General features: G+C 44.2%; 1 long non-coding RNA gene across 1 annotated transcript; it reads left to right on the forward strand.

Annotated features, from left to right (window-relative positions):
- Window positions 1–3,094: 3,094 nt before the first annotated feature.
- On the forward strand, window positions 3,095–12,594 carry LOC148778067 (uncharacterized). Its single transcript, XR_016037119.1, has 3 exons — window positions 3,095–3,166; window positions 7,387–7,474; window positions 9,766–12,594. It is a non-coding gene; the product is annotated as an uncharacterized LOC148778067 (long non-coding RNA).
- The last annotated feature ends 443 nt before the right edge of the window (window positions 12,595–13,037 follow it).

A 13,037-nucleotide genomic window follows, 5' to 3' on the forward strand; every position in this document is an offset into this window, starting at 1 on the left:
CTGTCTAGGTTGGTTATAACTTTCCTTCCAAGAAGTAAGCGTCTTTTAATTTCATGGCTGTAATTAGCATTCACAGTGATTTTGGAGTCCAAAAAAATAAAGTCTGACACTGTTTTCCACTGTTTATCCATCTATTTCCCATGAAGTGATGGGACCAGATGCCACAATCTTACCCTGTTCATTACCAAAACCCAAATCTTACTCAAACTTCAAGTTAATTGAGTCAGTGATGCCATCCAACCATCTCATCCTCTGTCATCCTCTTCTCCTCCTGCCTTCAATCTTTCCCAGCATCAGGGTCTTTACAAATGAGTCAGCTCTTCACATCAGGTGGCCAAAGTATTGGATGTTCAGCTTCAGCCTCAGTCCTACCAATGAATATTCAGGACTGATTTCCTTTAAGATTGACTGGCTGGATCTCTTTGCAGTCCAAGGGACTCTCAAGAGTCTTCTCCAACATCACAGTTCAAAAGCATTAATTCATATGTAAATAAAAGTATTACCTACTGATACATGCAACAACATGAAAGAATCTCAAAATATGTTCAACAAAAGAAACCAGACACCAAAAACTACATTTTTGCATGAATTTGCTCATTAAGTTTAATCACACGCAAAGCTAATCTATGATGATAGAAATCAAAACAAAGGTTGCTTATGGAGGGTGAGATTTGGCTGGAAGACATTTTCCAGGGTGATTGAAATTTTCTATATCTTGAGTGTGGTATTGGTGTCATGGTATAACATTTATCAGAAATCAACAAATTGTATTCTTATGATGTACACATTTAAATACGTGTAAATTTTCACTGACTATAAGAATGTTTTTTGCACTCAATTAAAATTGAGAAAAATGATCTGTTTTTGGCAAGGATGTAGATTAAAAGGCAATCACATATCTTCCTACAAGAAATGGAAGTGGTATTAGTCTTGTGAACAAGGAATCTGTCACCTGTATCTATTAGAAAATAACACTACGTACATCTACTTCTGCTTTATTGACTATACCAAAGTCTTTGACTGTGTGGATCACAATAAACTGTGGAAAATTCTGAAAGAGAATACAAGACCATCTGACCTGCCTCTTGAGAAACCTGTATGCAGGTCAAGAAGCAACAGGTAAAACTGGACATGGAACAACAGACTGGTTCCAAATAAGAAAAGGAGTACATCAAGGCTGTATATTGTCACCCTGCTTATGTAACTTATATGCAGAGTACATCATGAGAAATGCTGGGCTGGATGAAGCACAAGCTGGAATCAAGATTGCCGGGAGAAATATCAATAACCTCAGATATGCAGATGACACCACCCTTATGGCAGAAAGTGAAGAGGAACTAAAGAGCCTCTTGATGAAAGTGAAAGAGGAAACTGAAAAAGTTGGCTTAAAGCTGAACACTCAGAAAACTAAGATCATGGCATCTGGTCCCATCACTTCATGGCAAATAAATGGGGAAACAGTGGAAACAGTGTCAGACTTTATTTTTGGGGGCTCCAAAATCACTGCAGATGCTGATTGCAGCCATGAAATTAAAAGACACTTACTCCTTGGAAGGAAAGTTAGGACCAACCTAGATAGCATATTAAAAATCAGAGACATTACTTTGTCAACAAAAGTCTGTCTAGTCAAGGCTATGGTTTTTCCAGTGGTCATGTATGGATGTAAGAGTTGAACTGTAAAGAAAGCTGAGCGCTGAAGAATTGATGTTTTTGAACTGTGGTGTTGGAGAAGACTCTTGAGAGTCTCTTGGACTGCAAGGAGATCCAACCAGTCCATCCTAAAGGAGATCAGTCCTGGGTGTTCATTGGAGGGACTGATGTTGAAGCTGAAACTCCAATACTTTGGCCACCTGATGCAAAGAGCTGACTCATTTGTAAAGACTCTGATGCTGGGAAAGATTGAAGGCAGGAGGAGAAGGGGACGACAGAGGATGATATGGTTGGATGGCATCACCGACTCAGTGGACATAGGTTGGGTGGACTCCGGGAGTTGGTGATGGACAGGGAGGCCTGGTGTGCTGGGGTTCATGGGGTCGCAAAGAGTCGGACACGACTGAGCGACTGAACTGAACTAAACTGATGGACTGTACCACGCTAGGCTCCTTTGCCCATGGGATTCTTCAGGCAAGAATACTGGAGTGGGTTGCCATTTCTTCTCCAGGGGATCTTCCCGACCCAGGTTTGAACACGCATCTCTTGCATTGGCAGGTGGATTCTTTTCCATTGTGCCACCTTCAAAGTCCCAAAGGCATCTATTAATCTTTGTTTATTCATTTAAAAAACAAATGTGTGCATTACTGTATAGCAAGTACCATTTTAAGTGCTTTCAAATAATAGCTAACTTAATCCTTTTAATAATACTCTGAGGCAGGTACTGTTATGTGTGTTAGTCGCTCAGTTGTGTCAAACTCTTTGCGACCCCATGGACTGGAGACTGCCAGGCTCCTCTGTCTGTGGAATTCTTCAGGCAAGAATACTGGAGTGGGTTGCCATTTACTTCTTCAGAGGATCTTCCCAACCCAGGGGTTGAACCAATTTCAGACACCCTCAAGGCATCAGAGCTGTCACTGTTGCCATCATCATTGTCATCACTCTCAGGTAGCATCACAGGTCACTGTCCAACCTGCGTTGACAGCCCTTGGGTCAGATCCTGTCCCTGTTTTAAGCAGCTCAGGTTGGCAGTGAAGGAAAGCCTGTGGGGATACCTTCTAACTGAGCCCACGGGTGGGCCAGGCACACGGCATTAGGCCCACAATCATGCTCAAAGCCAGTGATATTTCCCACAGAACCTCTTTCCCGCCTCCTCCCTGGCATGTCATATTAGCCTTTCCCCCAGTCCCTTCCCTGTCTCTGTGCTGATCTTCCCTGTCTCTGGCCGAATGGAGCCAGCCCCTTGTGTGGCTCCACTTCTGCCGCTGGAAAGCATCTTTGGGAATGTAAAGGATTCTGTTCCCTCAGTGAAGAGGCTGTGCTTAGCAGAGACAGGTATTTGATGTTTTGCTGAGATAGGTTAACCAGACTTCTAAGGAAACTCATAGTGGCTTAATCATAGTGCAGAGCAATTACCTCTTGTTTTCTCTTCTTCCTGGGCCAACAGGAAACCCTGACTACTCCACCCTTCCCAGTGGTTATCGGCAGCAAACACTGATGTGGATTCATCGGCAGGGTAAGTACAGAAGACAGGTGAAAAAGAACATGCCAGGAGGGGTTAAAATATCTCCATCAGCGGAAAGCATTGGAAATTGGAAAATAAAAGAGAAAGAGCAGGAAGCCTTGGTTGCTCTATGTTTATTCAAAGTGAGAGAACTGAAGCTATTGCTCCTCTAGGAATATGATGGAGAAAACTTCCTGGAAAAGTACCGAATTATCCAGGCTCATGTTTGCCAACTCCTAAACAACTTCCTGTCTCCAGCCCTCCTGAACTAACTTGTAGTTATCTGAGCATTTGTTTTCTTCAGTGTGTGATGCTGTTCTCTCTTCCAGGAAAGACTTTTTAAAGTTCCCCTAATGACCTCAAGTACTGCTGTCTCTTGTAACTGTTTCACTACTAACTTCAACCTCCAGTACAGTGACTGACTCAGTCACTATCTATAGGCACCTTGTACGTTGCTTGTTGAATGAATGATGGATATTCAGAAGTTTCTTGATGCATACAGAGATTGTGCTAAGTCAATTCAGTCATGCCTGACTGTTTGCCACGCTATGGACTGTAGCCCGCCAGGCTTCTCTGTCCATGGGATTTCCCAGAGAATACTGGAGTGCGTTGCCATTTCCTTCTCCAGGGGTTTGTCCCACTCAGGGATCAAACTTGTGTCCCTTACACCTCCTGCATTGGCAAGCAGATTCTTTACCACCAGTGCCAACTGGGAAGCCTGAAGAAAAAAATGGGATCTTCTGGACCAGCTACCCTGTCAGCCACCTGGTGTCCCCAAAGTGCAGCGGGTGCTCAAAGTGTGCTCAGAGTCACTCAGTCATGTCCAACTCTTTGCAACCCCATGGATTATAGCTTGCCAGGCTCCTCTGTCCATGGGATTCTCCAGGGAAGAATACTGGGGTGGGTAGCCATTCCCTTCTCCAGGGGATCCTCCCAATCCAGGGACTGAACCAAAGTCTCCTGCACTGCAGACAGATTCTTTACCATCTGAGCCACCAGGGAAGCCATGGTGGGATTGAGTCTTGAGAATTAATTATCCCAGAAAGTGATGTAAACTAAGGAAATATGTCAGACAAAAGGTTAGACATAGTCTTGGAGGATAATTGCATTCAGGGTGACAGAGGAGAGCTTGAGCTGGCAGAGGCTTGGGCAGGGAGTCGGGGAGGGGGGTGGCAGTGACTGGAGATTGTGCTCTGCCTGAGAGTCTGGCAGAGGATAAGAAGATGGAGCTGACATTCAGCCCTCTTTCAGCTGGTCAAGAGGTCAAACTGTGTGCCACAGAGTGGGGGGCTGTGACAGCTCTGAGGATGGGACACCTTTTCTAAAGGACCCCTTGGAGTAGCTGAGTTCTTGTGATTTACACAAAGTCCCAAGTTAGCCTTGGCCCTGGAGGGGCCACAGTTTGATACTTTTAATGCCAATGTTGTTAAAAAAAACAAAAAAACAAAACACAAAAACCATTGACCCTTTTCAGATAAGTGTCACCAAAGGGGACCATAGACTCCTGGGTGTTTTCTTTTTCTCTGTGCTATTGAGTGATGAAGAATTACTTGGTGGGTGAAGAAAAAGGGACAGATTCTCCATAGTGAGCTAGGCGGTGGCATTCTACAAATCTCTTTTTCTCTCATCTCTCTGTCATGGGTAGGTGTTAAAAGAAGCTCTTGGACTCTCGTTGGAGATCATTAAAAGGAGCACAGATTGTAATCTTTTCTAAGATGGTTTCCATAAGGCTAGGCATGACTTTAAAGGGATATACTGACCACTTCATATCTCTTCCAACCTTGTGCTGTTATCTGATTCTAGGATTTCAAATTTACATGTACTGAATATTCATATATCCATCAGCTTTGATTATTCTGGGGCAGAGTATGTATATTGATTGGGTTAGTGACCCATTCATAATCACTTTTGATTTCAAGTTCTTATTAAGATAATCACAGACTCTGCTTAGTTAATCCTTTTCTTGAATTATTGCTCTTGGTGTTTATTCCTACATGGGAGTTAATGCAAGGGTGCTTTTCTCATGTAAAACAGTGTTTCCCCTGCCCTTTCCTCTCACTGCCATTTCAGGGGGGAAAAAGGCAAATAAGACCTTTATATTTGACTGAAGGGGTTGTTGTTTATGAGAGACATATGATGCAGTAGAGAGAAGACAGACGAGGTAGGTGACATTCATTCACCAAATATTTATTGAGCAACTGTTACAGTACTAAGGAGAAGGAAATGGCAACCCACTCCAGTGTTCTTGCCTAGAGAGTCCCATGGACAGAGGAGCCTGGTGGGCTGCTGTCTATGGGGTTGCACAGAGTCGGGCACGACTGAAGTGACTTGGCAGCAGCAGCAGCAGCATTACAGTACTAGGGCTTCCCTGGTGGCTTAGACGGTAGAGTCTGTGGCAGTGCGGGACACCTGGGTTTGATCTCTGGGTTGGGAAGATCCCCTGGAGGAGGGCATGGCAACCCACTCCAGTATTCTTGCCTAGAAAATCCCCATGGACAGAGGAGCCTGCTGGGTTACAGTCCATGGCATCACAAAGAGTCAGACATAACAGAGCAACTAAGCACATTACGGTACTAGGTTAGGTGCCTTAGTTTCAAATCCTATTAACAGCTCAGTCTCTTACTAGCTATGTGACCTAGCCTGACTAACCATCCAGTTTTCCCAGGACTGTCCTGTTTTGGGCTTCCCAGGTAGGGCAGTGGTAAAAAATCTGCCTGCCTATGCGGGAGACACAGGAGACATGGGTTTAACCCCTGGGTTGGGAAGATCCCCTGGAGAAGGAAATGGTAACCCACTCCAGTTTTCTTGCCTGGAGAATCCCATGGATAGAGTAGCCTGGCCAGCTACAGTTCATAGGGTTGCAGAGTCAGACATGACTGAGCTTGCATGAATGTCCTGGTTTCAGTGTTGGAAGTCCTGCACTCCAGGAAACCTCTTAATGCTGGGTACCCTGGGACAGTTGGTCATCCGAAGTCACTGCACTTATCTGTAAAATAGGGAAGTTGATTCTTTTTTACATCATGACTTTGGTGTGAGGGTCAAATGAGATAATGCAAAAGATCTTTGTAAATTGTTAACTGTCATAGAAACATAAAGTACTGCTTTACCTCAAGAAAACAAGAAAAATCTCTAGTAAACTACTTAACCCTCACCCAAGACAACTAAAGAGAGAAGAACAAAAAACCTAAAGTTAGTAGAAGGGAAGAAGTCATAAAGCAGAAATTAAGGAAATAGAGATGGAGAAAGCAATAGAAAAGATCAGTGAAACTAAAAACAGGTTCTTTGAAAAGATAAGCAAAATTGATAAACCTTTAGCCAAACTTATCAACAAGAAAAATTCATTTATTCAAATGAATAAAAATAGAAATGAAAAAGGAGAAGTTGCAGCTGACATCACAGAAAAGCAAAAGATCATAAGAGACTACTACAAGCATGCTTTTTTTTATCCCAGGTACTTGCAGCAAAGGACTTGGATCTAGAACTGGATTGTCACACTAGGGGTGAGGCAAGTTCTGAGGGCAGGGGGGACCCCAGACTCATCAGGTACTGGGATAAGTTTCCATCTGACCACAGAGTTTGGTGCCCAAGGGCTATGGCAATACTACCTTGGAGTCCTGTAGGCAAACTGTAAAGCGGCCCAAACAAAGTGGTGATGGGTTCTGGTTGTTCTCCAGGGCATCTGTCCGCAAGTAGGTTTCAGGCAATAGACATGGGGCAAGGAGTTTGGGAATCTCCCCATGGGAGGAAATTGGCCAAAGTTTCCCAGGGGGTCTGGTAGAGGGACCTGGGGTATTGGGTGAGTCCTTGCAACATGAACAGGACCAAAGTGGTACCAAAATGAGCCCTATTATCAGATGAAGATCCAAGGCTGGGGAGGGACCCAGGAGAGTGAGGATGACTTGTACATAGGCTGGGGTCTCATAGTGTGGGACTGAGGCTGGAGTTAGAAGGAATATGGACTTCACTATTCTGCTGGGGACAGAGTTCTTCATGATTTTATATCTTTTCACAGAGTTTGATATTCCAGACTAGCTAATCTACATACTCCCAATTCTGTCCTTATTCATGTTACTCTCTTTTTTTATAGTCTTCTCGTCACCTTTGAGCTTATCTTTTATTTTATTTTTTAAAGTAAACATGGGTTATTAAGATAAGTATTTAATTAATTAATTTTGGCTGTCCTGGGTCTTTGTTGTGGCACTCAGACTTAATTTTGGCATACAAACTCTTAGGTGTGGCATGTGGGATCTAGTTCCCTGACCAGGAATTGAACTTGGGTCCCCTACATTGGAAGCACGGAGTCAGCCACTGGAGAACCAGGTGAGTACCAGAGCTGATTTTTTTTTTTTTAAATGAAATTCAACACATTTTCAGTAAGTGCTTGTTCTGTACCAGATCTTGGGATTGGTTAACAAGCACCTGCCATGTGCTGTGTCATGGCCATTGAGTCCCTGTGAGGCAGGTGTTATTCTGTCCACTTTACTCACAGGGAAATGAGGTTCAGAGAGGTCAGCTAACAAGTTTACACTGTATATCTGAACATTGGCATTTGAACTCAGTTTTGTGTTACTCAAAGCCATGGTCAATTCCACTCTAGGATCTGGTATCTTAACCTGAGCCCTCAGTGGTACATTTAATTCATGTACCACTCCTTCATCCCTTCTCACTTTGGATTATCCGTCTTTTTTAGAAGCATCATCTTGTCTCTCTCCCTTTCCTAACCCATCATGACTGCGAGCTTCTCACTCTGACCCAAATCACCATTGGTTTGGAAAGTACCTCGAGTTAGTGTTGCTCATGTCCCGGGTCTGCGAACTGTTTGTTATGGGTCCACAAAGATAAAGTACTTGGACCAGAATATAAATCAGCTACATCACTAAGCACACTGTTCAGTTCAATTGACACTTTCAAAATTTTTCCTCAAGCAAGACTTTCTTGATGAACTGAGAAGTGCCTAGGGTTTACTTTCTGGCATAAGTTCCATATCTCATAGCAGATCAGTAGAAACAGTGGGAAGACAGACATTGATCCAGAAGTTGGCCCTGGTCCAAAGACAACACTTTGAGTACTGCTGCTGCAGTTAACATCACGTCTCCTTCTCCCTCACTGCTGTCAACTTTGGATTATTGCAACAGTCCCGGATGGTCTCCTGCCGTTTCCAAATCTGTTTGTGACACTCGCCTACTTAAAACCCTTCAGTAGCTCCCACAATCTGCTGATAAAGTCCAAATTCCTCTCCAAATTCCAGTCCAAAAGCTCTTTGTGACCTGGTAAACTGGAGTACTCTGGCCATCTTCCTCTCTCTTCCTCCCTTGCTCCAGCTGTACTGGCTGGTCTGCAGTTCCCCTGGCTCAGTGGTAAAAATCTGCCTGCCCATGCATGGGACACAGGTTCGATCCCTGGGTCCAGAAGATCCCCTGGAGAAGGTCATGGCAACTTTTTCCAGTATTCGAGCCTGGGAAATCCATGGACAGAGGAGCCTGGAGGGCTACAGTCCATAGCACTGAGAAGAGTTGGACACAACTGAGCGACTGAGCATATGCACTGAAGTTCCCCCGACGGGCCATGTGCTCACCTCACCCTTTTGTCTGTGTTGCTCTGTCTACCTCTGTTGTCGTCCCTTCCCTTCTTTTCCTTGTCACACAGGCACACATTTTCTCCTTGACAGGAGCCATGAGGAACTTCAAAGACCATGTGGGAACAGGGGCGGGATCGGATAGATTACTGTTTCAACTTTGGGATTTGAATAGGTGGAGAGGGTAGGGTTGGCAGGAGAGGCTGAGCATGCAGGATGGATTAGGGAGATGTCCTAGAGGGCTGTAGCGGCGCAAGAGGTGATAACTGCCTGAGAGTCGGGCAAGGAGAATAAGGAAATGGATTGGAGACAGGGCTTCCAACAAAACTGTAGGTGCTCAGTGTGGATATCTCATGGGAAGAGGGGTTATATTTTGCAAAGAGGTAGTGTGACATGTTTGACAAAGACAGTTCCTACAGAGAATGTCCCCTGGGTGCTCTGAAAGTTGCTACACAACTCAGAAGGACTTCTTTTCCTTAGTCATCAGAAGTATTCATAACTCTGAAAGCCTTTAAAGCAAGGAGTGGCTCCTGGCAGCTGGGGGAATGGTGATGGGTTTGGCAGGCTGGTAGAGGAAGCGGTTACGGTACCCAGCCCCTAGTTCTATGCCCCCGGACTGTGGTGGCTGTGGACGGCAAGGATTCAAGAGTTGAAGAGACCTGGCTCCTCTCCCTCGCCCCAGGGCAGGCAGGGGGTGGTGAGGGCCACATCTTCTCCTTGGTCTCTGTTAGCCTCTGAGAAGCAAAACCTTCAGTGGGAAGAAATCATTCCCCTCTTTTTACTGACTCAGAGAGAGTGAAATGTCTGTCTTGTTCCTGCTTCCAGAAGGCTAAGATTTATGAAAATCTGCAAATTGCCTCCTATAAGAAGACATGATATAAAAGGATTATCTGCCTAGCAGGTGTTTTAGTCTGATGCTGGTTCTAGAAAGACATGAATAGGAGTATGCCCATTTTATGTTATCCGCATGCTCTGTGAAGATTAACTTATTCATCCTCATTGCCTGCTTGTGATGATCATTATCCTTTTCTTTCAGCCTAGGAATCGAGACAAAGTGGGGCACGAGGGGCCTTGCCCAAGGCTACACAGCTGGTCGAGGCAGAAATCGGGCTCTGCTGACCAGCTCACCGGCAGGCTTCCTCTCTCAGGGAAGGAGATGCCCTGGGCCACTGTCAAGATAACTGGCATTGACTAAAGAGAGCTGCTCGAAGCCCCAAACCTCAGGAAGACAAAAATCCAGCAAAACAGACCGACTGTGGGTCCGTTCAATGAGAATGTGTGATAAGGCAGAGAGAAGCTGGGTTGATGGAGTCAGAAATGGCAACCCACTCCAGTGTTCTTGCCTGGAGAATCCCAGGGACAGGGGAGCCTGGTGGGCTACCGTCTATGGGTTCGCACAGAATTGGACATGGCTGAAGCAACTTAGCAGCTGGGTTGAAGACTGCCTTCCAGAGCTCTCTGACAGCCACAAAACAATGGTCCAATGAACGGTGCTGATGACCTCGTAAGGGAATGCTTAAACAACTTGTATATGAATGCAGAAATGGTTGCAAAGAGTTGCAATGATTTTTACACTATTGTTTTATATCTCTGCAGTGCTCTTCAACTCTGAAAGCACTCTCACATGTACGATGATTTTTTCATGATAGTTTTTTGAAGGCAGGAGGTTGGGATCCCTGCTAAAATGTCTCTTAAATACACAATAACTCCAGAACTGCAATCAAACTTATCTCCCCAGTTAACTTGGGCTTTCCCTGTGCTCGAGCTCAGTTGATCAATTGTGTCCGACTCTTTGTGACCCCCGTCAGGCTTCTCTGTCCATGGGATTATCCCAGCAAGATTACTGGAGAGGGTAGCCATGCCCTCCTCCAGGGGATCTTTCTGACCCAGGGATTGAACTCCTGTAGGTAGACATTATGTACTGAATTGTGTTTCTCCACAAAATTTATACTGAAACTAACTTCAGCACCTCAGACTGAGACTGTATTTACAGATAGGGTCTTTCAAGGTGTGATTAAGTTGAGATGAGGCTCTTAGGGTTGGTCCTAATCCAATCTGATTAGTGTTCTTCTCAGAGGAAATTTGGACACAGGAAGAGACACCAGAGGTCAGCACGTGGAGTGAAGACCATCTGCAAACCAAAGAGAGATGCCTCAGAAGAAACCAAATCAGTTGTCACCTTGGTTTTGGACTTCCAGCCTCCAGAACTGAGATTAACTTCTGTTGTTTAAGTTAGCCAGGCTAGGGTATTTTGTTATGGCATCCTAGCAAATTAATATGGTATGCTATTTTGAAACATTCTGAAACATTTTAGAAGTACTTATTTTCCAAACCAGAAAATATCTATATTAATCAGAAAACTTTCATATTGTCTCATCAACAACATGAGAAACGGCTCACACTGAGCCTTCACCATGTGCCAGGCACTGTTGTAAATGTTCTATTTCATTTCATCCTCATGAAAGCCCTCCCAAGAAATAAGCAAGGGGGACTTATCTGGTGGTCCAATGGTTAAGACTCCACACTCCCAATGCAGGGGACGCAGGTTCAATCCCTGCTCAGGGATCTAGATCCTATATGCCACAATTAAAAGATGCCTTGTGCTGCAACTAAGACCTGGAAACCAAATAAATACATCGTAAAAAGAAAGGAAGACGTAAGTGAGGGAGAAGTAGCAGTTCTTCCTTACAGTAGAATTTCAGTTAATACATGTAGAAGGAATATGGAAAACAGAAGATAGCTATTGGGCAAACACCACAGTAATAATCATTGCAGGTAAGAGCTATTGACAGTCACATAATTAGTGGGTGAAAGTATGATCAGAAATGAGGTATTGGCAGGGTCTCAAAGTATCTGCCCACAATTTTTTTTTTAAATTACAAAAAGGGAAAAATAGTAACTTTACAATGGAGACATCCCCCCCATACCACTTATTCAAGTGATGGAAGTTAACCTCCCCAGTAATAATAGAACAACACCATGTATTTCCACATATGATGTACTGAGGACACAGTATCATATCCTTGCCTGAAAGTGTATCCTTTCCATTTACTTATGAGAAAACGTGGGACACATATTGTGATTAACTGGCCTGGACTTTCCAGAAGCATCATGGATTGGAGGTGATGAAGAAGACATGGTACCTAGTTGCGAAATCCTAGATTGGATCCTGGGCCAGAAAATCAAAATCAGTGGGGAAACTGGTGAAATACAAACAAAGTTGTAGGTTTAGTTAATGCTATTGTATGATACCAATGTCAGTTTCCTAGTTTTGATAACTGAACCACATTTATGTAAGATGTAGTTAGCTAGCACCAGGAAGTTGGGTATAGAGAATCTTTTCTACAGTTTTTGCCATTTTCTAAAGTCATTTCAAGTTCAGTTCAGTTTAGTCGCTCAGTCATGTCCAACTCTTTGCAACCCCATGGACTGCAGCACTCCCGGCTTCCCTGTCTATCATCAACTCCTGGATCTTGCTCAAACTCATGTCCATCGAGTCGGTGATGCCATCCAACCATCTCATCCTCTGTTGTCCCCTGCTCCTTGTCCTCAGTCTTTCCCAACATCAAAGTCTTCTCCAATGAGTCAGTTCTTTGCATCAGGTGGCCAAAGTATTGGAGCTTCAGCTTCAGCATCAGTCCTTCCAATGAATATTCAGTACTGATTTCCTTTAGGATGGACTGGTTGGATCTCCTTGCAGTCCAAGGGACACTCGAGAGTCTTCTCCAATACCACAGTCAAAAGTACCAACTCAGCTTTCCTTATGGTCCAACTCTCACATCCATACATGACTACCAGAAAAACCATAGCTTTGACTAGACAGACCTTTGTCGGCAAAGTCAAGTTTCTGCTTTTTAATATGCTATCTAGGGTTGTCATAGCTTTTCTTCCAAGGAGCAAGTGTCTTTAAGTAAAACATTAATAAAAACAAATATTCTGACACAGGTGCTATCATTATTATTAGCAGGTGAAGTAACTCACTCAGGGTTACCCAGCTTGTTCAGGCTGAGGCAAAGATGTTTATCCAGTTTGTCTGAGTCTCGAGGTTATGAAGAATCCCGTGATACATCCCCTCAGTACCTGGAGGAGACAATGAAGTTTTAGCTCAGCTTTAATTTTTCATATACTTCTGGACTTCCCTTGTGGCATGGTAGACAAGAATCTGCCTGCCAATGCAGGGGACACCAGTTCGATCCCCGGTCCAGGAAGATTCCACATGTCATGGAGCAACCAAGACCATGTATCACAATTACTGAGCCCAAGTCTAGAGCCTGTGCTCCGTGACAAGAGAAGCCATCGCAATGAGAA

Source organism: Moschus berezovskii, chromosome 4, assembly GCF_049115385.1.
Source record: "Moschus berezovskii isolate FMDL1 chromosome 4, NW_MosBer_1.0, whole genome shotgun sequence".
Taxonomy (NCBI): Eukaryota; Metazoa; Chordata; class Mammalia; order Artiodactyla; family Moschidae; genus Moschus; species Moschus berezovskii.